This window comes from Macrotis lagotis, chromosome 1 (assembly GCF_037893015.1).
Source record: "Macrotis lagotis isolate mMagLag1 chromosome 1, bilby.v1.9.chrom.fasta, whole genome shotgun sequence".
Taxonomy (NCBI): domain Eukaryota; kingdom Metazoa; phylum Chordata; class Mammalia; order Peramelemorphia; family Peramelidae; genus Macrotis; species Macrotis lagotis.
In genome coordinates, this window is record NC_133658.1 from 789,796,174 (window position 1) to 789,823,784 (window position 27,611).

At 33.6% G+C, this 27,611-nt stretch overlaps 1 protein-coding gene and 1 long non-coding RNA gene across 6 annotated transcripts in view; one reads left to right on the plus strand and one right to left on the minus strand.

The window, feature by feature from the left end:
- Positions 1–27,611, plus strand: part of NCAM1 (neural cell adhesion molecule 1) — a 513,914-nt gene that overhangs the window by 120,190 nt on the left and 366,113 nt on the right. The window lies entirely within an intron of this gene.
- Positions 21,101–27,611, minus strand: part of LOC141508258 (uncharacterized) — a 132,474-nt gene continuing 125,963 nt past the window's right edge. Inside the window, exon 7 of the long non-coding RNA XR_012474376.1 lies at positions 21,101–21,193. This is a non-coding gene — a long non-coding RNA (uncharacterized LOC141508258). The remainder of the gene's footprint in view (positions 21,194–27,611) is intronic.

The following is a 27,611-nucleotide window of genomic DNA, read 5'->3' on the forward strand; positions in this document are numbered from 1 at the left end:
GGTGGGGATGGATTAGAAATAAAGCTCAAATAGTTGTTCTTTTTTTTTTAAAGAAAGAGTTTTTTGGTTGATTGTTTCTTATTTCTTTAGTGGTATATAGGACTATCTTCAAGTATATAGTGTTGGAACTGTCTTCTTGTCTAAATCACAAGGCATAATTGTGGAGATGATCTGTGGTTAAAAAGAGGATTTTTTGGGTAACTATCATACCAGATTGGTAGCAGCTTGGTATAAGCTGTGTGATCTTGGTAAATCATTTACTTTCTGTCTCAGTTTCCTGATCTGTCAAATGAGAGGATTGGACTAGATATCCTCTAAGGTTCCTTCAAAGTTCATGGTCCTTATGGGCCTAATTTTATCATTTATAGATTTATGACTTTCTTAAAAGAGCAGTTGTGTGGCAGTAGATGGATTATATGAAAACAAAACTATATTTTAACTCTTAAAACTCAAACTGCATATAAAAATTTGATTTCATTATGGATTAAAATGTGTTCCAATCCTAGACAATTTAGTATTTCATTTGCAGATAATGCCATTTCTTGGTCTACTGTAAACATTCTTCTTGTGAGAAATGGCAGGCATTTCTGAACATATTTCATATTAAGTCCTTAAGTACTGAAAGTGTTCTGATAAATAAGAATGGTTATAGTCACTGAACCCTGACTAATCATTGTTAGTGGAAAGAACCCTGGACTCCTGGATTTAGGTTCTAACTGTACCCCTTTTTAATTTTATGACATTAGGCATCAACTCCTCATATTTCCATTCAGGTTCAAAGACCAATAAATTGACCTAGTTGAAAGAATTTTAGTAAATGAATCCCACTTATTTTATGTTTTAGAGGTCATAGCTTTGATTTCATTTAGGTCTTAACATCTCTTACTTTTAATTCCCTCTTCTGCAAAATGAGACAGACACTGCTATCTACCTCAGAGAATTGTTGTGAGTCTCAAATGAGATAATGTATGTAAAGTGCTTTAGAACTATAAAAACACCATATAAATGCAAGTTTTAGAATTGCACATAGTATGTTAAATGATCCACATATTGATGTGGTTGAAAAAAATTCTGAGATTACATTTCCATGTCTCTTTTCCATGTTCCTACCTACTCCTTTCCAGCCCTTTGTTGATGTTATTATTGAATAGGTTTAAATATCTATTTATCATGAAATTGTATACATCACCAAATAGTTGTCAGCAATTCTAGAAGACTTGGATTTTTCTTTTACTAAGAAAGCTAATATGAGCAGAATGAAAAATATGAAATATATAGGACTATTTATTCCTGTTTTGTTGAAACTATTTTCCCATATTTCAGAAATACCTAAAACCAATTTATTTAATCTCTGATGCTGCCACACTATATAGTGAAATTATTCCTTCTAGCATAGAGCTTTGGTTGGTTAGGTTGACTCTCACTATCCTTTATATACTTATGGATGCTCTGTGAGTTGAATCTAGAAAAAAAATGTGGGTGGTATATAATTCACCAATTATGAAAGTGTCAAAGTTATGAACCTGTGCAAAGATGACATGCAAACAAATTAACATCAAAGATGGAAATGGAAGCAGTAAGTATACCACTTATTTGAATAACAATCTGGCTCTATCCCTAGAAATGTGAGCTTTATTCAAAACAGCAATTCCCAAAGCCTAATTTCCCATATAAACAATTCTTTATAATTGGACTGCATTCCAAAAGGGCATCTCACACAATGAAGTAAGAAAGATAAAGCCAAAAACTTGGCAGGGAACAAATAGTGCTTATCAAAGATAGCCAGTGTCAGTGAGACAGTCCCTCTTTTTAAACTAGTTTTGCTTTATGGTTAAATCATCTTAAGTAGATTATTTTCTTTTTATATTTTTATATTTTATTATATTTTTATATTTTTATATTTTATTATATTTTATGTATATTATCCTTTCTAGACCTTGATGAAATTAGAAAAGACATAGAACATTAACAAATTAAATTGCAGAAGGCAGCTGTAACACTATTTATTGCATTGTTTTATCTAAGGAAATTAACATATCCTTATGGGATTTTAGGTGTTAGAAAGACTCAGCTTCCCTTATTTCCATTCAGGTTCTATCAGACTAAAGCAGAAGCCTGCAGAAAGAAAACCAATAAATTGAAAAAATTTCAGTAAACAAATCCCACTTATTTTATATTTTAGAGGTCATATCTTTAATTTCATTTAGGTCAGAATCACCAGTGAATATGAACAACTTATTTGACATTTATTGAAAATTCTCTGGGGACATTGCCAGAATAAGAGGCCCATGGTCACATAGTAAATATGTTGGAAATAAAACTTTGATCTATTTCTTCTCTACTCTAATACCTTCCCTACCCCTTTAGCCAATATACCATGATATTCAGATCTATCAGGTACCGTCAAACTTCATTTCACACAATATTAAGAAATGATTACTTAATGTAATCTCCTTTCCTATCAAAAATTGTATCAAGCCAGAGAGGCAACATGGCAAGAGAAAAATTCACAGTAAAGAAAAAATCTATGTCAAAGGACATAGATTTGACTCCTGGCTCCATTTACACTACCTTTGCAACCATGATCAAGTTTGATTAACCTCTCTGGACTTTGGTTTCCTCACTTGTAAAATGAAGGAATTGAATCAAAAGACTTCTGAAGTCCCTTCATGGTATAATTCTATTAACCTATAGTCAATAAAAGAAACATTGAATTATAATGTTTTAAAGATCCTGTTTCTTTTAAATATAATATTCTTCTGTACCCATAAATTTTATTTTAATTTCCATTAATAAGTATATCTATCCAAAAGTCTAAAGGAAATTGTAAAACAAAAAAGCAAAAAGAAAAGAATTTTTAAAAGTTCTGGTCAGTTCAATTCTATTTCTATTATTGCTTTAATCATAGTGTTAAGGTTTTATGTTCTGTTGTGTTCTTTTGGGAGACTTGTAATCCTCATTTTTTTTATGCATCCTGTCTATATATCAGCATGTTTTGCTTTCATAGCGAGCTTATTTTTGTTTATTGTTATTATTATTATTATTATTACTTTTTTTCTTTACTTCTGTGTATTTGCATTCCCAATCTGTTTCTTTTGTGAGATCTGCCATTGCAGATTTCAGTTTTTCTATTCTGCATACTATTTTCGCTCTGTGGCCATACATTTTATTCTCATAATTCTCATGTCTCTTTTGAATCACTCAAGAACAGTGTGTTGTGGTTCCATGTTTTCTTCACATTCTACAACTTATAGAGAGTTGGTTCATTTTCCTTTGTTTTGCAATAATTATTCATAGATATCACTTTTTATGTTTTTTACTGTTTTCTCTGATGATTTCTCTGCTTATTTTCAAGTTCTTTGAGTTTTCTTCTATCTGAAATCTTTGTTAATTTTAGGCTCCCCCCCTTATTTTCTCTTATAACTCATTCCATACCTACTATGGTTGTTTCCTTTAGGACTGTTTCTCAAAACTTCCTGCTATGCTAGACAATTCAAGATTCAATAACCTAGGTCTCTGTCTCAGGTGATTTTTTGGGTGGTTAGAACTGGCTCAAGCTGCATGCTGAAGTTTTCCCCTCAGGTTTATTAGTGTGCTGCACAACCCACTATTTATGTGATTTTCTATCTTTGTGTCATGTCCTGTTCCCCTTATTCCTTAGTTCTTTGACCTGGTTAGTAGCTCAGATCTTTGCAGCATTAGTGCTATGGAGTGTGGCCTCTGGCAAGCTTTGTTCCTATAGCTGCCCTACCTGTCTATTGTAGAAAGGAAAAATTTCCATAGCTTAGAACCAGGGTCTCTGTGGCACTGGAAAGAAGGGGAACTGTATATTGGGATATATTTTGATTTAATATCATTCCACCCACTTTGTTCTTATCTTCCTCATTCTTCTTGATCTTTTTCTAAGTGTATATTTAATATGAAATTATTGCCTTCAACTGGTAGTAATCAATATGGCTATTGCCCTTTTATTTCTACTTTATTCATTTGGCATCATTTCATATGTCTTACAACTTTTCCTTGAATATTTTTGGTTTCTTATTTTATAATAATGTCATTGTATATCATACCATAATTTATTCACTCTTTTCCTAGTCAATGGATGCCAAACTTTTTAGTTTCTTGAAATTATACGTTTTTCTAAAAATAGCTCTCTCCCTCCCATCAATAATCATTTGTAGTATAGCCCCAGTAATGATCAAAACATATGAATATTTTTGGAATTTTTTGCATAACTTTGTATCAGTTCCGAAAATGTTGGACCAAATAAAAATTTCACTAGTAGTTTAATAATGGTGTCCTTTTTTGCCAGCATTGACTTTGGTATATTTTCTTTGTCAATCTGACAAGATTCCAATGGATTTTTTAATCAACATTTCTTTTTTTATTAGATATTTTTAACATTTAAATGTGAAGATAATTTGTATTTCTTTTTTATTTCCTATTTACATCCTTTAGTCAATTATCAATTCTTACTTTGACAAATTTGAGACATTTCCTTATGACTTTTGTTGTTATTGGAGGTTGCTTAATGCTAGGTTTCTTCCTCATTTTTCCCCTTTTTACTTTGAGTACATTGCTTTTTTGTTGTGTGATGGGAGTTTCAAAAGACAAAACTAAATTTATCTACTTCATGACTTATAATAGTCTTTAAATTACTGTTTATTGAGATCTTATCTTTTATTCCCACAATTGGTAAAGGACTGATATCTTAGAAGAACAATCCACTTTCCACTCTTATGAGATGTACCCTGGCGCAGTAACTAGAGGAGCAATGATGGATGTTAAAAATAAGTACATGGGGGCAGCTAGGTGGTGCAGTGGATAGAGCACCGGCCCTGGAGTCAGAAGTACCTGAGTTCATATCTGGCCTCATATACTTAATAATTACCTAGCTGTGTGGCCTTGGGCAAGCCACTTAACCCCATTTGCCTTGCAAAAAACTAAAAAAACTAAAAATAAAAAAATAAGTACATGACCAGGCAGTATAGTATAGTATAGTATAGTGGATAGAACCATTGACCTGGCAGACTAATCTTCCATATTGAGAAGACCACAAAGGAGAAGTGATCTTTTGAGGGTAAGAAGGTTACCTGTTGCATGATGAAGAGCTAGGAGTTGATTCTGAAGGAGACTGAGTAATGTGGCATTTTTCAAACTATATTCCATAAATTCCCAAGTTTGAATGATCCTCAGGTAGAGAGACAAAACTATTTTATACTTTACATAATTATGCATATCAAAATACTAATTTTCAATCTTTATTTTGGCATGATAATAGACTCAGTTTTCCTTTATTATGCTTCAGAATTTCCCCTGACCTTTCTTTCTCCTCAAGGTTATTCCATACTCTTAAACTCCAAGGACCAACATTTATGGGTTCCAACCTAAGCCCCAAAGTGTCCTGTGGTCAAATTAGTTTGGGAAACACTGCACTACAAAATGCTGACTTGCCTCTGAATCAATAGCCTTAGTGTTAAATGTCTTTTGTGGTATAAGAGCCTTCTACTTTTAGGTATGGGTTTTGTTCTTAAAGTTCTTTCTAAATTAATTGCTTAGAAATGGCTAAATTCCCAGGCAATCCAACAAAAACCTATTTATGCTGTACTATAGCTGAACTATGTGATCATATAGACTCTAATAATCTTTTATAACATTGTTTCTATGAGAAAAATTTATTACAATTTTCAATTTAGGGCTCCAGGCTCTGGTGAGAGGCTTTTTATACAAGAGGTATTTTAGGTGACTGGTTAATTAAGCTGTTTTATTTGTCAAAATGTCCAGTCCTCTGACCATGCCAGAAAATGTAGATATTTTTAATGTATATATTAGTCAGGTTTAGGAATAATGACATAGAACAAAAATACTTGATATTTATAATTGGCTGAAGCTCATGACTTCAGGGAGTCTTATGCTTGGAAGACAGAAATAGCTATGCTTAGGCTGGCCCTGCCAGAACTGGACCGAAACACACTTTGAATTGCACCATCCAATTTTCCTTTTCTTTCCAGATCACTTGCTATTTGGTAGGTTGGCAAATTGTTGGATAGTAATTTTTGTGCTGCTTTAAAGAGGGAAGGGCAAGCTGCCCATAGCTGTAAAATACGTTTCTTTAAGCTATTTGCATCTGCTTCATTTTTTCCTGTCCATTTTCCTTGATGTTTTCATTTGTATGATTTTGTTTTAATTTAGCTTAAACATAAAATTGAAATCTTAAGGAAAGCCAATGTAAGGGCAACTGTGAACTGATTTCCTATGGTTTAGTGGCCAGATGAGCTGTTGATTCTCCTTCTCTCTTTACTTTCCTTCAAGACCTAACTCAAATGTTGCCTCCTCTTGATATTCTCCCCAATTCCCCTGCCACAACTACCTCTAGTTGAAAGTGGTGCCTTCTTCCCCAGATATTCCTGAAGCACTTGGTCTGGATGTCCCTCCTACCTCCTATCATTATTATTATCATTATTATTATTGTTGTCATTTGTTGTTATATGTGTCATCTCCCCCTATGAGAATGTGAACTCCTCTCTACTGAACTACATCATGTTTGTCATTAATCCCCAATATACATACAATAGTGTGTCTTGTTAAGTAGTTTATAAAGTGTAGATCCTAAATTGAAAACAGAATAAAAGTTATTCCAAGAAAATTTATTTTGAGAATTGTAATATGTTGGTATACTTTAACCTATAAAACTTTTCTGTCACGATAATGATATTTATAAAATGGCAAAACTTCAGTAGAGTTTATGAGTCATATCACTTTCCCTGGGGTGATCAGAACTAGAGGAAAGGCCCTTCACCAATCAAATTCATGACATAAACACTAGAATGTCAGTGTGATAATTTACAATGGAAGATATACATATTCATTATTTCCAATACACTTGACCAGTGATTCAGTTACTTGGAAAGCTGAATTAGCCTTTATTAGATTGCTTGTTGAGCATGGAATTAGAGCAAAGGGAATTGGTAGCCCTATGTGATATTAAATCTAGGCTATGCCATTGCCTGAAGAATTTTCTCTATTCTGCTTTTGCATTCTAGTGACAGGAATATTTGGCTCTGCCCAATGAAGCCTGTTTTCATTAAATTTACAAACAGTTACTGAGTGGCAATTACATTCAAGCCAATATTTTAGGCCCTGGAAATAGAAAGACAAAAATGACATAGCCTCTGTCCTCAGGAAATTTAATTATAATGAAAGTGGGAATGGAGTACAATATGTTTACAAACAAATGAATTGGTACAAGGTTTAGTAAAAGATTAGTACAAGGATTTTTAATCTCCTTAGGTACTTCTAGTCATACTTTCTTAATAATCTCTAAGCTTGTTTAGAATCCATGAAACAGTTTACTTGAAATTAGCTTACAGTTCTTTTCCACATGTAAAATACTTCTTAGGAATTTGTGCTGTTAATTTTTTAAACCTAAGTATAGAATTTTACATTTATCCCTGTTAAATATCATTTTGCTGATTTTGGTCTAGAATTCCCCTCCTTAATCTTTCTGCGTCTTGGACTTATTATCAAACATCGTGGCTGTCCCTTCTTGCATTTTCTAATCTGCGTTTTTATTTAATAAATCTTTCTTCTTTGTCTTTGTCTAAATAATTGATCTAGTAGGATCTTGATAGGAGGACCTAGGTAGTGAAGTAGAGTGCCAGACTTGAAGTGAGGAATACTCACTTCTCTGCATTCATATTCAGCCTCAGACCCTTCCTAGTTATATGACCCTGGGCAAACCACTCAACCCTGTTTGCCTGAGTTCCTTCATCTGTAAAATGAACTGGAGAAGGAAACAGTGGTATACTCCAGTGTCATTGCTAAGAAAATTTCAAATAGAGTCATAAGGAGTTAGATATGACAGAAATGACTGAGAAACAAGGATATGGTCAAAGACAGACCCCAGTGACTCAGATATCCTGCCAACCTAACAGAGGGTCTTTAATCAACACACTTTGGGTTGTTCATCAGATAATGAGTGTATGTAACATGTCTATCATCTGATATACATCTGATCTTCTGGCAGACTAAATTATCATGAGAAATTTGGCATGCTTTGCTGAAATTGAGGCTTACTATTCTATTGTATGTGTCTAATCTAAGGGCTGTGACATTTTTTAAAACTGAAAGGGGAAACATATGTATTAGTCCTATTTGACTAACTCTTCTAGAAACTTTCTTAGTACCCAGTGATCAAGCCACTCTTTTTCAAATGTTTTAAAGTCATCTAGTTATTAACTTATAGAACTGTGCCAGATATCCTGGCTTATGCTGCCCACTTAATTTGTGTAACCTTGACATAATAACTCTGGATCTCACTTTTCTCTGTAAAATGATAGTTGGATTAGATAAACTCTAAATTTATGATCCTGTAGGATCAGTGTCAAATTGATCAATCAGTGGTTTCCAGAATATGCCTTCTCTTTCAATTCTGACAATAATGAGAAGCCAATTGCTGCTGGATATGTAATGGGAATCTTTGGAGGAAATGAATTTTCCATCTTACAACTGGGAGTACAGAAGGAGAGGAAAAATAGGAATACAAAGTACAAAGAACAGGTAGATTCTATGGCTTGAAATTCTACAGGGGAAATTATCACAAGAAGGATGGTAAGTTTTCACTGATGGAATTCTGAAACCTCAAATATAAATGAATCTGATGTAGAATAAAAGAGTAATGTGACTATATAAACAAACCAATATAGATGCATAAGAACTCCATTGAAATATAAAATGAATGACAAATGATTGAGGATTAAGACAGAAGGATGACATCATCTTCTGGAAATGCTAAACTTGGGGCAGCTAGATGGGGCAGTTGCTAGAACAGTGACCCTGGAGTGGGAGGACCTGAGTTCAAGTTCGTCCTCAGACACTTAATAATTACCTAGCTGTGTGACCTTGGGCAAGTCACTTAACTCCATTGCCTTGCAACTCCCCCCCCCCCCAAAATGGATGTTAAACTCAAAAGGAACAGATTACGATAACAGATACTTCAATTTAATATTTGTTATGTCACTGGGGGGGTAATACTCTATTTTATTCATTCAGCAGTTATTTTTTGAACATTTGTATCTGGCATGTTACAAATGATATAAAGGCAGATAAGACATTTCCCAGTTAAACAAGTCATATGGAAATATTTAGTGGGTTTGAAACCTATTTAGAGAGAGGAGAGACAGGAATATTTGATCATCATTGTAAGTGAGTCATGTTGGAAAGGTTTGTCTGTGACATTTTTGTTTACACAGTGCCTTTGTCTCATTCCTATTGTGAATAATGGGTAGGAAAGTATAGGATTAGGTTTTATTTCATTGCAGATATTTTCAAGTAAGTGCTATTAAAAAGTATATATCAAAGGTGGACTTGAACCAAGAGTCTTCTTGTCTTTAGAGTATCTCTTAGTCTATACCATCATAGGCATGTATATAATGAGGGTCCATGTATCAGCATACTTGACCCAATACTCTTTTGGACCACCTTAGTAACAGGTTTTCAGAGATGTTGTTTTTGTTGATTTTCAAGTCAATTTCTTGCCCTTTCCATATTTGGATTCATAATTGCATAATGCTTTTTACCCTAATGATTGCATTTATATTAATTTATACTTTATAGTATACATATGGAACAGAACAGGATAATCTTTATTTACATAGACATAAAGGCAAGTGATCTCATAAGCCTCTAATTACTATGTCCTATGCTGTCTGCTAGTGTCAAAACTTCTTTCTAGACACATCTGTTCATGGGCTTTAAAAACAAATATGTTCCATTTCTTTTTAATTAGATTTGCATTACTCCATTATGGTGTTGATCATATCATTTTAGGGCTGGGAGGAGATAGACAAGCTTCCTTATGTCCATTCATTGCTCATTCACTAGGCTATTGGTTTTTTTTTAAGTATTTGTAGAAGGTCCTATGAAAGAAAAAAAATGATCCAAGCCTTGAAGGATAGTATTGCAAGACATTAAAAAAATAATATGAAAGGCTCTGTGGCCTCAGAAGTTAGAGATGTGGCTTTCAGCAAGACCGCTTCCTATAGCCTTCACTACAAATGGGCTTCTTAAATGTTATTTATGGGATGGGCTCAAGGATATTTTTGTTTATTTTCCATTGATGGAAATTATTTTTCATTATGCTCACAAATAATGTTCACTTTGATGTGTGACTTGACATTTGGGCTGGGGCATGATGAGAACATCAGAGATTCGGTGGACACTGCTTCCCTCTGCAGTGAAACTGTAGTCAGTCTTGTACTGCCTACTAGGCAGACTAATCCTGTGCAGAATAACTTCCATGAGATATCTATGAGGCTTCTTGTTGTTCTTTATCCCATTTTACAGATGAGGAAACTGAGAAAGGACTCTCTAAGCTACATAAAATCTGCTTATTGTTCTGTCCCTAAACACACATCTGCTTTTCAAAAAATTTGCATTTTACCAAGTGTTGTTTTGTTTTGTTTTTGAATATACACTCTTATCAGCATTTCCCCCCTGTTTGGGTATAGAAGGAGCAAACTGAAGCAGGCAGAGGTGAAATGACTTGCCCAGGGTCACATGACCAGTAAGCATCTGAAATGGGATTTGAATCCATATCTTCCTCATTCCAAATTTAGCTCTCTCTCCATTGTTATACTGCCTTTGTTAATCTTTCTAGTCATGCAATTATCACTTTTAAATAGTGTTTATTATACTGTGAGCTGAGCATGATATTGTACATGTTTTCCTGTCATAATGGCATAATTATGGTGGCTGCATAGCCAAGATTTTCTGCAACACTCCTGTTTTCAAGGAAAGAAAGTCTATTTTTAATGGAGATTTGCAAAAAAGACAAATTCTTTGTCAGATCAGATTTTTGGTACATTTTCAGTACCTACAATTGCAATAGTGTGTATATAATATATGTGCATGCTCTATTAGTAATCAATCCTTCCATCTGTACAATTTGTCCCATACCCTTCTGTTTCTTCTGAAACCTTTCTATATCAAATTCCTGATGTCTTTTTTCATGTTTCTCCTTTCCACCTCTCCCATCATTTCCAGACTTTTCTGGCTTCTTCCCTTATGTTTGCTAACAACTTAGGTTTTCTCCTGTCAGAAAACAACATGCACACACACACACACACACACACATAAATACACAACCTTATCTTAACCCAGCCATCCCCCTTTAAGTTATTATCTGCTCCCCATTCCACTTTATTGTTAAATTTCTAGAAAGAATGGTCCATTCACAGCTGTCTTTAGCTTCTCAATACTCATTCATTTCTCATTCTACCCCATCCTTTTTTAATTCTATTTCCTATAATTTTGTGAAATTGATATTACCTGTTATCTAATTTTATAATCCAGCACCCTCTTTTTCAGTCCTTTTTGGGTAATACTATAGATTTTGTTGTCATAGAGCTTAGCAAAGTATTTGACAGGATGACTCATGTAGTATATGTGGATAAAATGGAGAAATGTGATAATTCATTGGATTTAAAACCAGCCCAATGGGTGAACCCAAAGAGTAGTAATTAATGATTTGACACCAATTTGGAATAATATCTCAATTGAAATATCCTGAGGGATCTACACTTGACTCTTTAAAAATGTTTTAAAATTAATTATTTGAACGATGGCATATGAATGCTCATCAGGTTTTCAGACTACACAAAAGCTGTATGTCAGAGCTAAGACACAAAAAATACTTAGGCTACAATGTTGAGGTGATTCTGTCCAGATGAAATTTTAATGGCATAAATGCAAAGTCTTACTCTTGGGTTCAAAAACATTAGTCTCTTAAGCATAAGATAGTAGAGGTGTATTAGAAAGCAGTTTATCTGAAAAAAATTTGAGGGTTTTAGTGGCCTTTGAGTTCATTTAGAACCAACATTTAGCAGTCAAAAAAGCTAATAGAATCTTAGGATTCAGTAAAAGAATTGTTCAAGACTAGGGCTAGACCAAGTCCTTTTGCTAATATTATGTCTTGTTCAGACTACATTTGGACTATTTTCTTTAATTCCGTGTGCCAGATTTTAGGAAGGACATTTGTAAGTTAGAAAGTATATAGAGGAAGGCAACAAGGAGAGAGAAGAAAATGGCTATAGATTATACCAAATGAGGTTTCATTTTGTTTTTAGCCTGCAGAGGAAAAGACTTAGACATCAAATGGTAATTGTCCTCATTAGTAGATGGACTTTAATATTCAAAAGGGAAGAGGGACAATGTGTGGAACTTACTAAAGGGAAAATTTATGTAAAACTTCCTTACAATTTGAGTTGCTCAAATGTGGAATAGAATGTTTTGGGAGTTGATAGATTTTCTATTATGAGAAGACCTCATTCAAAGGAAATATCACCCAGTAAAGTGAGTCTCAGGGAAAGTGTAGAGTGTTAGAGGGAATTCTTTCTCAGTTATACAATATATTGCTTCTTCATTGAGATCTCTTCCTACTGTAAAATTCTTTGGCTCTGACATTCTTATTCTCAGACTTTTCTGTTGTATCTTTCCCTGGCTTCTTTGACACTACTCTCTCATATTCTTTATGTCTTCCTTGAAATAAATGATCTTTCTCATTCTGCTAATTCCTCCTATCCCTAAGTGTGACAATGCTACAATACTACTTTATTAACTACTCTAATTTTTCTCATTGTCTATGTCCACTCCCAATGCTTCATTGATCACCTTCATATGAATGACTATTAAATGTAACATTTTCACCCTGAGACTTTGACTTTAGTTCCAATCTGATATCACCAGATGTCCCCTTGATATCTCCATCTATTTATAACTCTGTTACTTCAAATTCAACATTTTCAGAATTGAATCTGAAAATGAAAATTTCATAAGCTTTACCTCAAAACAAACAAAGAAATAAAAACTGAATTTGTCTTTTCTCCTAATTTTTTTCTTTTCTGTTACTGGCTCCACCTTTCTCCCATTTGTCTGCTCTTGAAAATTTCAAACATAGGTTCTTAGCCTGGGATCTGTTTTTTTTTAAGGGAAAAATCTTGATAGCTGTATTTTAACATGATTCTTTCCCTTCTTAATCCCATGTATTTTATGCAATAAAACATTAATTTAAATTAATTTAAAGTCAAAAACATTCTGAGTTGGGAGGGGTCAAAGACTTCATCAGATTGACTTCATAAAAAGTCAAGAAATTATGACTTAAAGTCAGTCTTTTAGCAGCTCATCTTATCAATTGCTAAGATCTTTTAGTTCTAAGACCAAGTTATGTGCCCTACCCATCTTGCCTTTCTTCTCTCCTTTGCCATCTCTTCAGGTTAGACTTCTGTTGTCTCTTGGATTATGCTACTATATCAGCCTTCTAGGTCATATCCTTAATTCTCTGTCTCTAAAGCTTGGGTCATACTGCTTTCGTATTCCTTAAGACCGTCAATACTTCTTCATTGCCTTATAGAATAAAATAAAAGTTCCTTAGCCTGACATTCAAGTTCCTTCCCAGTTCTGTTTGAACCTATTTATCTGGGTTTATTTCATAAGGTTCTGCCTTCCCAAATTCTAGGCTCCAGCTAGCCAATTTGGGTTATTCATCATTCTTTAATCTTGTTCTGTCTTTTTCTGATTGTATGCTTTTATTCAGAATACTCTCTATCTATGTAATGGACTCATTCTTCAAACCCCTACCTATCTACAGCTCTCTTGCTTTTTAGGTCTCAGTTCAATGGACATTTTCTTCAAGAAACTATTACCAATGCCTCTGGCTATGCAAGATGCCTTCCTTCGTAAAGATCTTATAGATCTTTAGCTTAACCTCTCTTTGGCATTTAATCATTTTCTATGTTGAATCATAGTTATTTGAATACAGCTCTCTTTCCCCAAAATTGACTTTAAGATCAGACACTTTTTTCCAACTTTGCAGTGCTTGGTTATGTTACCTTGTATTTAAGAAATACTTAATAAATGTTTATAGAGTAATTGTGTAAATAGCACATTTCTTAACTTAGGGGAACAGGTAAGCAAAGTATAAACTTGGTATTTGTACTTCAGTTCATATTTGCTGTATGTATTTGAATAACAATATGCATCCCATATAAGGTAGGATCATAAATATTTTTGAATTAATATATGAATAAGTACACAAAAGGAAGTTGATAGTCCCATAAGTTCTTTCATTTTAACATTGCTTTTCCTCACTATTGCTTGGTGATTTATTACTTTCAGTATAGATTGTTCTTACAAAGCTTATATTTTTTATGACCAGTCTATAATGTTTTAGTAGGAGTAGACTGGTTGTGGGATTAATTTTCAATTTATAAATTTTCTTGAGTTTAAGAGTTTGATGACGAAAGCTTTTATAGAAGATGAATCTGTCACTTATTTGGAAAAGTTTCATTGTTGGTAATCAATTACTGTTTCCCACAAGTTGCCATTAAGAATGCTGGATTTTATGCTGTTTTGACCTATGGTTGCATTAGTTTTGATTTAGCTGTTTAATAGTGAGGTGAAAGTGAAGGATAAATTAGAGGTAATCATTCTTTTAGAAGGAAAAGGGCATCATCATATTTCAGAATTTTCATCAATGAAAAGTTAACCTCAGTTAAGTGTGTTGCAGTCCCATTGCCTTATTAATGTTGCCATGTCAACAGGCTGGGCAGTAAAGAATAAAATATTTCCTATAGACTTCATTGGGTCCCTGGTGACAAGTTGAACTGAACAAAAAACATATTTTAATGTAAAATTTTCCCCTTCCAGTAAAGAATATATTATCATTGCTTTATTTGTGAAAATAGCAACTCAATAGTATGTTTGTGTTGCTCATGCAACATCTCAACATGGAGTCTACTTTTTATTTTAGTTCAACCTCATTTAGTACATGCTCAGTATGTGCATATTCATTGAGTTTAATTATGATAAACGATGAATCACTTTACATATTAGGTGATTCAGTAAGTGCACCTGGTACATTTACCAAGTAGGTCATCAATTTGCTTGAGTAGTCTTCCTTTATCCTTCATCAATGGTTGAACTAAATTATTTCCTGGATTTTTCTTCTCTAATGCTGACTACTTAGTGCTTAGCTTTGGTTTTGCTTCATTTATTATATTTTGCTTTGTTTTTAAAAATTTTACCTTTTTTCCTGCTGATTCTTAATAAATTTTGAAGGAAAAAAGCAAAATTCCTCTAAGCCTGCTATTCTTCCTCAGCCCTTCAGACCTACCAAAGTAACATTTTTCTTGCCTTCTCTTCCCTTTCTTTCCCTTCCTTTCCTCCCTCCTTCCTCCCTCCCTCCCTCCTCTCTCTTTCTCTCTCTTTCTTTCTTCTTTGCTCCTTCTTTTGTTCCTTCTTTCCTTCTTCCTCCCTTCCTTCCTTCCTTCTCACAGACTTAGTTCCAGTAGCTTCAAGAAAGCTTTGAGACTGTTCCTCTGAACTGACTCTTATTTTTCTTAAGTAAATTTTTTAAGTAAATTTTTTCCCACTAACCATTTATTTTTCTCCACCCCTTTTGGATAAAATATTCATAATCATGCAAACCAAATTCTCACACTGCAGAGTTCAAAGATGAGTCTTATTCTACATATTTATTCTATTGCCTCTCTTTAAGAAGGAATTGGTAGCATTCTTCATCATCCATCCTCTGGAATCATGATTGGTAATTGTATTGCTCAAAGTTAAATTTTTATAATATTATTATATAAATAATTCAGATTATACTTATTTTACTCTGTATCAGTTCATAAAAATCTCATATTTCTCTAAAACTAATTCCTTCATAATAATATCACAATATAATTGAATATCACAATTGTGATATACACACATAATATCACGATAATATTCTATTACATTCATATACTACAATTTGTTCTTCAATCATTCTCCAATTAATGGACACCTCCTTGATTTCCAAATCTTTACCATAATAAAAAATAATCACTATTAAATTTTTCTAGATAGAGTTCTTTTTGTTCATTCTTTGACCTCTTTGGTATGTTGTCTTATCACTATTCAGAGAAGCTTTACAGTTTACTTATTTAGGCATAGTTCTAAATTACTTTCGATAACAGTTGAACCAATAAACAATTTCACCAGAAGTGCATAAATGTGCCTGTTTTCCAGAATTCTTTCTTTTGCATTTCTCTAATTAATTAGTGATTTGGAAAATTTTTTTCCTTATACCTATAGATATAGATTTCTTGGGTTTCTTCCTTTGAGAACTATCTGTTCTTGTCCTTTGACCATTTATCACTTGACAAATGATGTAGCCATCTGCCTTTCTGTAGTTTCCTAGTTCTGCTTCTCTTATTTAAGTGCCAAGTCTAACTTTAGGTATTAACTTCATCAGCAATGAAGTATAAACTAATGACAATTAGCCATGAGCTGCATCTTCAGGGTGGGGTTAATTCAGTGATCCCCAAGGCAGTTCATCATATTGACCTAGTTATCAAGAAGGTTACTCTTACCAAGGAGGAATCTCACATCTTGTTTAGGATCATAGATTTACACAGAGTAGTGATTTAGGAAAGCCTTACCAAGTTCCTACTTGGCAATGTCTTTCATTTTTTAATTTTTTTTATTGTCAGATTTGCAGATTACACAAAAACGTGAAGGGAGTAGAGAGCAAACATATTAGATAAACAGAGTCAGAATCCAAAATCTTTTATGTAGGCTAAAAACATGGATTGAACTTCTTAAGATTAAATTTTAAAAATATTTAGGTTGAAAAAATCATTGCTAATAGAAAGAGGAAGAGATAGAAATACAAAACAATTCATGTGAAAAAAAAGATCTGAAGGCTTTAGTTATTTGTTATCCTAATCAGAGTCAATAGTATGATATAGCTGTCAAGAAAACCCAAAATAGACAAAAACTGTTACTAGATGGCATTTATAGAGAGGGTTGATTGAATTCTCATATGTTCTGCCCCAGGCCAGAGAAGGATAAGGAGGGAATTGATTAGAGATGATGTTTCTGAGAGTTAGTAGAAGGAACTAGGGAGGTTTAGCCCATAGAAGAGAAGGCTAAATGTGTGATAGCTGCTTCGAAAAGGACTGTTATTTAGAAGTCATATTCCACTTGGAGTTTGAATAAGAGGAAGGAAATCTATCCAACAATTTCAGGGAGACAGATTTAGGATCAATGTAAGTAAAAACATCCTTAACAACAAGAACTGTTTAAACACTCATTTGTTCTGAGAAGTAGTGAGCTTCCTTTCACTGGGGTTTTTTAAGCATGGGCTGTTTGACCACTTGTTAAACATGTTCAGATGTGGGCAGGATCAAATTATTTCTTAAGTCTGTTCCAACTCTGAGATTGCTTTGCTTATTTTCTAGCTTTACTATTATTAATGAGTTATTACAAAGTTATTTTCTGTTGATGGTTTGTAAAATGTAAATTTTGGTTTGTAATTATGATTCTTAATATTTTGTGACCATTTTTTTCATAGGGGAACATCTCTCTGAAATTATAATTTGCCAATGGGGAAATTACTCCATTCATAGAAATACTATACACATACAAAACATTCATAAATCCTTGGTAGAAAGCCACTAATAATTATCTAAACCAAAAGAATAAGGTTTAGAGTAGAATAAGAAAAACATACCTGTAGTATTGTTTTTTTAAATTATATTAAACATAGGATTATATACTAAAGAGGCTGCCAAGAGACTATGTATCATGACTTTTCTTGGAGAGAAAAAAAAAGTAAGAGGTACTGATTATGACAGACATTCTCTCTTCCCACCTCCCCCAAAGCAGAGGGAAAAAAGAAAGGAAAGGCAATGGAATGGATACTGTTTTGATATATAACAAATTATAAAGAGATATGATAGAGACAACAGTGCTTTAGACTATAAACTCATTTTTAAAATAACAGAAAAGATGGAGAATTATGATCCTGTCACCTCATTAAAAATATGAAAAGCACGGGAGGGAAAAGCAAATTTTAAGGAAGTTTAAATCAAGAGAAATGTGGCAAGCTAATTTGAATGCAAGTATGTTTGAGTAGAAAAACTGAAGACAACAAATTAATGAAAAATAGAAAAGATCTGTAAAGGTTTTCATAATAAACTCTTCACCTACAAGGTCAGTGAAATCACCCCATTTTTAGTCTAATATTGTAGTGAATTTGTACCTTCCAAGGAAGTGGAATTACCACTTAAGAAAATAAGTATAGAAAGAGTAGCTAAATCAAGTTTACAGAGGAGACATCTGTATATGACGCAACCCAAATTTCAAAATAGTGAGGGATTTATTTTTGAAGAAAAAAGGGATGGGGAAACCTCAGACATTATTATTATTAGAAAAAAACAAACAGAAATTATCAATAATTATCTTTAAGTATGCCTTTTTATGATGGTATAAAAAAACTAGGTAGACTTTCAAAATGGTATTCAATACAATTGAAAGAAAAGTATAGTGTATTAGATCTATTGTATTTATTAATTATTTATTCTTTAAAAAACATTTATTTTGATAGAATCAAACATTGCTTTTAAAGACTCTCTTCCAAAAATGTGATTTCTGTGCATATGTCAATATCATAAAATATTTTCTGAAAGATGTAACAAAAGAGATATAACTCTTTTCATCTTCAACCTTTGATTATAAACATCATCTAAGGCACAAAGTAGGGGAATTTATGCAAGGCAAAAGTATTAATTGCTTTGATGCAGAGGTCAAGAAGAGTCTTCAAATGGAAGAAATATTTACTATAAATCTTGAACTTATGATGATCTTGTTTTGGGGATGAAGTTATACTGATTGCAGTGAGCCAAGAAAAATTGCAGACTTCTCTGTGAGATCCATATCACTTTAAGGAGTTCTATTTGAATATCCACATAGTAAAGACCAAGTGACTAAAGAATGATTATAATCTATATTGTGATATGGGGTTGATACAATAGCGACTATAACATACAAAGTACTTTGTAAATGATAGTAGACTGATTTATCCATAAATACACATATTTGGAAATATTCTGCAAATGGATAATGAGCTAGATCCAGAATTGAAAGGCAGAGAATGAGCTGCACTCAAAGAAACTCACAGCTTGAAAAAAGGACCAATCACAAATAAAGGATAAGCAATAACTGACTTGGATACATTATAAAATATGAATAAAAATAGCAGTTAAGAAAAAAGCTTTTATAGAGATACATAGAAGGGAAAATACTTAAATCTGAATTAATAGCATTTGCTGTAACACTGTCACAGTTCAAGTTAATTCTTGAAAAGTATTTCTGTATGATGTGTGTCATGTCATTCAAAGCTCCAACTAATAGCAAGAAGGAGTAAAAAGTATATAAAGGAGCCATTTCTTCAATACATTTATATCTTAAAAGATCTAATTTCACTTTTGTTTGTAAAATTATTTCTGTTTCAGAGTAATTATTATTATGTATTATTATGTAGTTGACTCTTCCCATTCTTTCAGAAATCTGATTTTAGATCCTGTATGACCAGAATAGTAATTTGGTCAGTCAATCATCCATCATTTGTTTTGCAAACTAGAGATAAAAACACTTATTGTGTCAACATTCTCTTAATTCACATTCTACTGGAGACAATCATCTGGACATAGTATTAGAGCATCAGGGTAGCACAGTCACCAAGATTTGGGGATCAGACTTCTGAGTTACAGCATAGGTGCCCTAAGTTAGGGGCCGTTTGTTTCCATGTCTCTCAGGTTGGGTCACACTGAGGAGTGATTCTCTTCTAACAAGATTGCTAGGATCTACCTCTTTGGTTTTGTTGGTTTTTTTGTTTTTTTGGTGGGGGGAGGGAGGTATTAGTCTTCTTTTTATCCTAAGTTTTCATTAATGACTGCATTTTTCCAAATCACTTCGTGGCCATTTGCAGCACAGCATATTTCAAATAGGGTTTCCCCAAGATATGCTCCATGATTCAAAAATTTGCATCCCGGGATCATCCCAGACATATCCATTTTAATAATGACTTTCTGCTGTGAAAGTGAACATTGGGAAGAAAATATTGGTCAAGTTTCCTTTAGGCATTTTTGTCAGGATGGTCATAATCATTCCTGATTCACCAAGGGTTAGTATATTCTATGTGACAGTCCTATATTAATCACTGGAGGTACAAAAAAAAGTGAAAACAGCACCTGCTTTTTTTTTTGCATTATGATGGTTGAATATATATAAATATATAAATATATAAATATATAACTATATATATATATATATACAGATACACATATGTAGATATGCCTATATATACATGCATGTGTAGATATGAATACTTTTGTGTGTGTGTGTGTGTGTATACATTTAAAGAAAATGAGGGAGGGAGAGAGAGAGAGAGAGGAGTGAGAGATTAACAGGAAGCATAACACTTATTAACTACTAATTACTGGGAATTGCCTCCTAGAAGTTGCTTCTTTAAGCTAAGCCTCAAAGGAAGCCGGATATTCTAAGGGGGGAGAAGGGGAAGAGCAAGGAGAATCTGCTTGTCGAGAGACATGGTCAGTGCAAAAATTCACAGACAGGAGGTGGAGGGTGTGTAAAATAGTAAAAAAAAAAAAAAAAACCTCTGTGGTTGGACTATGGAGCATGTTGAGGGAGTAATGCAGAATCCAGCTGGAAAGACAAGTAGGGTCCAGACTGTGCAAAGCTTTAAAGGCTGAATAGAGGAGTTTATATTTGACCCAAGAGGTAATAGGGAGCCACTGGTATTCACTGAAAAAGGAAGTGATCTGGTTAGATTTAGACCTGCTCTCAAAAGAGATAATGAAGCAAGAAGCAAAGGAGCCTCCCCCTTTCATCGCCCCTCCAATAAGTAATGATATTTCCCAGAACACAAGAGGAAAGAATTGAACAGAACAGAACCTGACAAAACTAACTGGCTGAGTACATTTTTCTTTAATTTGAATCCTCAGTTCCAAATTATTTCTCCTGATGTTAGGCCGCTTAGACAGCTGTCAGATCCAAACCATTTCTTCCAAGCAAGTACAAAATAGGGTTTGACATCCACATGTATATTTTTTTTTCCGGGGAAAGGTAAGAGATTAATTTCTTGCATATCAGAGAATTCTTTTCAGCCAAATTAAAATTTATAAATTATTCTATTTCCTATTGTTACAGTTTGTACAGGACATTTCATTTATATAATTTTTCTTATCTTGTTCCTGAAGGGAAGTATGCCTGTGGCATTGAAGTCATAGCATTTGCATCCTAGAACTTGGTTCAGAAGCCTGTCTGTAGATATCTGATCTGAGGAATTCTGTTGATAAAAGTAATTAAACTTTTCACTTCATTAGGTTTGCACAGTTGTGTAATTACACACATCTATTTTGTCTTATCAGCTATACCTTTATTAAATGTCTACTATGTATTGGGCACTGTCCTAGGCACATGTTGGAAGTGTTTTTTCTTCCTTTTAGGGGAAAGGGAAAAAAGGAAAAAAAAAAATCTGTATAACAACAAAAGCCTGGTCATAAAGTGTCTCTCTTCTCTATTTTATGTAGAAATATGTTTTGCTTATGCCAATCTTTTCCTGTTCTTAGTCAGAAGAGCATGACATTGTGAAAAAAAGATTGCATTATGACTCCTCACATTTCTGCTGCAAAATCTGCTTGTTGAATGTACTTATTTCATGTTTTATGAAACACAGATGTTAATTTTAAAGGGTCTTAGCCAGGGACTATGCAGGGTGCTATATAAGACAGCTTCTCTCAAATATCGTTTCCATAACAATATGATAGAGTTGAAGGGAAGATGGTTTTAGGAAAATTTCACTCTATTTCATTCATCCTCTGAAATTCAAGCACTTTTGGGGGGGGAGGGGTTGTAAGGCAATGGAGTTAAGTGACTTGCCCAAGGCCACACAACTAGGAATTAAGTGTCTGAGGCCATATTTGAACTCGGGTCCTCCTGACTCCAGGGCTGGTGCTCTATCTACTGTGCCACCTAGCCACCCCTCAAACAGATTTTGAAGCAAAACCTTCATTACATTAAATATCTTAGGTTATGTAGGTTTCTTAATAAATATTTGCTCACTAATTAGCCAAATATCATTTCTGAAGATTTTGAAAAATGTTTTCATATATTTCTTCAATATAAAAATTAAAATAATATTAATCTTTTCCCATATGGTGCCAAAATTAACATTTTTGTTTAAATAATTTCATTTGACCAATTAATTTCAGAATGAATGACTATGTCAATTGTGTAGTAAATCTACTTTAAAATAGCTGTAAACACAGTAAGACAAGACCAGGAAGGTACTGGCTTCTAGCCTTGGTTCTGCACCTCACTAACTTCCTGTATGTGTGAACAAGTTACTCTAGTTTCATAACTTAATAAAAATCAACAGTTTACATTTCCACTTTCAGGTTTAGCTGAGAATTCCATAATAAAATTTGTAATTGAAAAGAAGGGGAAAGGGGCAGATAGGTGGCTTAGTGGATAAAGCACCCGCCCTGGAGTCAGGAGTACCTGGGTTCAAATCCGACCTCAGACACTTAATAATTGCCTAGCTGTGTGGCCTTGGGCAAGCCACTTAACCCCATTTGCCTTGCAAAAAAAAAATGAAAAAAAAGGGTGGGAAGCTGGAATTGTTCTGGCATGTACCATCATCATCATCATCATCATCATCATCATCATCATCATCATGAAGATTAGTAGCAGCACTTATGTTGAACTTTAAAGTTTGCAAAATTTTGTCTCTGTTACCTCACTTAATCCTCACAACAACCACATGAAGTAGCTTTTATTTATTATTCTTGTTTTACAGATGAGGAAACTGAGAGAAATCAAATGGTTTGCCCATTGTCACATGGTTAATAAATGTCTAAATCAGAATTTGAACTCAGATCTTGCTAACTTCAAGACCAACTCTAAAAAATCCTAACTGCCTTTCTACCATAGGGGAGATAGGAAAGATTTCAGAGAAATTATAGACAGGACCAGATGTTACAAAATTCTGTAGTCAGCCAAAGAGTAATGTATTATCTATAATAATTAAATTCTGAAGACACAGAAACAATTCCATTAAGGCGAGAAAAGGGGAATTGTCTAAAGAGGCTGATGTGGATGCGTGAGGAACATGCATGATAAATTAGGATTTTAAAAAGACAAGTCCAGAATATGCAACCATGGACAAATGATGAAGGATGAATATAAATGTCTGGCAGAGTCCCACAAGAATTATATGAGATCTGCTAAAGCTTTGAATGAACTAAGGCTGGCAAAGAAAGATAAGGACAACCGAAACTGTTTTTGACATATTGAAGAAAATAGAAGATCAAAGAAGAGATAGGACATTTGCTTTGATTGAATGGAATTATGATGACAGAAGAAAGGCAACCCTCATTTTTTCTTTTCTTCATCCAAGAGTGATTGTTGGATTAGAAACGAGAGAACAAAAATGGGTGTTAGGAAGCTGGCACCCAAGCAAAAAGGATGCTTTAAGAGAGAATGTAGCTACTCTTGATAGTTTCTAGGTACCAGACCCAGAAGAATTACATTAAAGTGTAGTGAAAGAATTAACTGAATGATGTGATGACTGAGCTCTTGTCAGGGATGTAGTATATGTTGAAAGATAGAAAGAAAATGGTAGATGGTTCATAGGACTGGAGAGGGGCAAATATTGCCTTGATTTTTTTAAAAAAGGAAATGATTGGAATTCAGAAACTGTAGATCAGTGACCTTCAATTCTTGGTCAAATTCTAGACTTTATTATTAAAGGGAGCTTTAATAAATGTCTAGAAAATGAAGTAGTAACCACAAGAGCTATGATGGTTTCACCAGTGGCCCTAGACAGAAGGCTAGTGATAGATTAACCTTATTTCCTTTTTGACTAAGGTTATTATATTTACAGATCAGAGAAGTACAATCCAAAAAAGCATTAATTAAGCCCTTGCTATGTAAAAAGCTGTGTTTTTAGATGCTGAGGATCTAAATAAAAAATTAGCATTTTTAAATTTTCTGCCTTCAGGGATCTTATATTCCACAAAAGAGAGAGACAGCACAAAGGTAAATAAGATAGTTTGAAGTGGGAAAATCACTAGGAGAATTAGAAATAATTTTTTTCTAGGAGGTCATTTTTGAACTTAACGTTGAAGGAAACTATGACTTTTCAGTGGTAGAGGTGAGGATAGTATATTCCAGGAATGGGAAGAGACTGTGTGAAGATCCACATGTGATTAAATTTAGATCTGGAAGCAACCATAAGGTCATCTTAATTCAATTGAATTTTAAAGAAGTCAGTCAAACCCCATGGATTTTGACAGAGGTTCATTTTGAACTCAGATCATCTGATTCCAAATCTCTTTCCACTGTTCCACAATAATGGAAGATTTTTGAAGTGAGATTTTCATGAAAACATAGATGTTTATTACAATTGCAAATGGCATAAAGCCAAATGTGATAGCTAGAAAATTGTATGATGTTAGGTCTCCAAAAACATTTTCCACAAGAAAGATTGTTGGATGAAATCTATTAATACAAAGTTTAATAGAGATGACTTTAAAGTGGTAGATAAGTTCAAAGTATGAATTTCACACTGATCAGAATGTTGGAAGGCATCAAGTTCATACTATATTAACAGAGATTGAAGGAACTAAGTTTTTTTAGCCTGAAGAAGAGAGGAGAAAGACACTTTTGTGGAGGTAGGATTAGGATTGTTTTGCTTGATCTCATAGGACAGGAACTATGAGTGGATATTTCATAATCAAAAAAATTATTAAGTGCATATGATGTGAAAATTATTGGGCAAAATAGTGGAGATGCAAAGAATGGCAAAAAACAATCCCTCCTCTCAACATTCAAACAACTATATGCAAGCCCAATGTAGTGTAGTGTAGTATAATTTCAAACCTTCCACTTTTAAGGGAGGTTCAATCATTTGTATTAAGTTTTGGGCATCTATGATTTTGCATAAATAGATTTGCAATTCTGATTGTATTCTTGGAAGAATAAATACATTGAGTTGAATGTGGAGTGAAGTATTTGAATTATGGGTTATCATTAGTTTATGAAATAATGAAAAGGGTAACTGTCAGAAGATTTACGCCCTATTGAATTAGTAATATAGGGTGTGATTTTTTAAAAAAGCCCTCTGGGAAAAATTGATTTACCTGATATTTGAAATGGTTCTTTTGGATAGCTATACAGCTTATCCTAGACACTTAGTATCTCTAAAGAAGCACCGTTTTCTTTCACATTTTTGGTTTTTAAAAAAGTGAAAATACAAAAAAATTGTTTTTCAATGAAGTCTATTAAAGTAGATACACAAAAACTTGAAAATTAAGTACTCTGAAAAGGTTCTTTTCAGTTTTTCTGAGTGTCAGTAGAGTTTGATGCCTGCTGTACTCTCATATACCATTGCTTTTGTACAGAAGAGCAAGCAGCTGTCCAATTGAGCATTTAATTGGTAAGCATGGATTATTAAGCAAATTATTTGATTGGAAGATATTACTGATGTAATTTCTAAAGCTCTTCATCATATAATAGAAATTTTTACTGTGGGAAGATATCTTGGTACTCAGACTATGACTATCTCTTACTGAACAACTGAGATCACAAAAACACAAATAAAATATTACTGTGTTTTGGTTTTTTGTTGGTTTACTGAAAGGCCTATAGATGCAGTTATATTTCTAAGCAAAATGGTAAATATTAGGGGAATAAAAGAAGTGGCTTTATATGTCATAAACTGTTGAAAGTGGGTTAGTGAACATCTAGAAAAGGGGAAAAATTATTCTCTAAAGCCAACAGGGCTTTATTGGTTTAAGCTTATTTCCCCCTTTTTGCTCAATTATTGTCTGGTATTTGCAATGTTATCTATCAGGAAAATGTCATTTGATATTGTTTATCTTGATTTGACAAAGTTTCTCTGTGCTATTATATGAATAAGGTGGAGAGAAGCAAAGAATGGTGCCATTTAGTTGATTCACAAAAGATTCTTCAGACAGAAAAAAATAGTTGTTAAATTGAGATCAACTTTTAAGTAGGTCTCTGATCAAGTGTTCCAAGCATCTTTTCTTTTTCTCGGGCTTTTTATTTTTTTAATCAATAATTTTGGTAAAGCCATAAAAAAAGGAAATTTGTTATTTCCATACAACGAAAGTTGAAAGGTATAACCCGTACATTAAATGACAAGGTAAGGGTTTAAAAGGATCTTTGGCATATTAGAACAATGGTCTGAATTTAATAAGATGAAATTTAAAGAAGGGTTAAAAATCAATTTCCTAAACATTAGTTGGGAATATCTTACTGTGCTCAGAAAGGATCTTAGTCAGTGCAATACTTCCTAAAGCTACCTCTCTTTTCCAAGACCCAGAAAAGCTACATTAAAGTGTAGAGAAAGAATTAACTGAATGACAGTATTAATTGACAGTATTGATGGAATCTTTTTTCTCCTAAGTTTTGTTTTTTTGTTTGTTTGTTTGTTGCCCAGGATTTCATAAGTTCTAGCAAGCTTTCTGGTTTCCTTCTAGCAGTATGATTTTCCTTAGATTGACAGAAATTGTCAATGGTCATCAGGCTTGACAAAACTTGGGAGACTATCCATCATATCCAAGTGCATGCTCCAGGAAAACAGCAGTTCTTTCTACTGTTAATGCTTTGATGACATTTAGCTGCCTTATTACCATCAGTAATGCATCATTAAACCCCATCAATGGACAACTAGGTGGCATGGTGGATAGAGAATTGGGCTTGGAATCAAACTCATCTTCAGACCCTTCGTAACTCTGTGACCCTTTCTGTTTGTCTTCAATTCCTTAGCTGCAGAAATAAACTGCAGAAGATACTCCAGTATCTTTGCCAAAAAAGTTCCAAATCACTTCATAAAATAGTTAGAGACACCTGAAAAATGACCAAACAATAACCCCCATCACTAGGCTTTTCTTCTTACTGTTATTTGATGAAATCTCTCTGTCTTTGGTATCTTTGGAGCCACCTCATCATTTCTCAAGACAAAGCAAGCAGAATTTCTTCTAAGGATGAATCTTCTCCACAAGAAAATATTCACACCTGCTATTTAGTTTTAGATATTCATTGTTCCTTTTTTCTTCTTCCCATCCGCTTAACTTCTTCCTTTTCTCCTTGCCAAATGAATTCCTTCATGTGCTTTGTAAAATTCCTTGAACAAGGGATTGCTAGGTGGTACAGGGGATAGAGCACTGGTCCTGGACTCAGGAGGAACTGAATTCAAATCCTGCCTCAGATACTTAATAATTACCTAGCTGTGTGACCTTGGGCAAGTCACATAACCCCATTGCCTTGCAAAAACAAAAAAAAATTCTTTGACTTCCTTTAATCTAAACCAACATCTTTTTCTTCTTTACTCCTTTTTCCCTCCCATTCCTTTCCATTCAGATGCTCAGTTTGTGCTATAATGATTTTTACATGTTGATATGTGATACTTAAAAATATCACATTTAAATTTAGGTTCTAGACTTTCCAACAGCTGTAACTGAATCTTCCATTTCTTTTGTAAACATCTGATATGACACTCTAGCCTAAAGTGGGTGTTCAATAAATGTTGACTAAATTTGTCAGACTAATAGATGACAGGGAAACAGGGATTTAACTTTGACTGTATTTATTAAAATTGCTTATTAAATAAGGAAATACTGGAGAAGACCAATCAAGACCTTGTAAATTGTGCTCAGTAGGTTTTGTGACTAATTAAT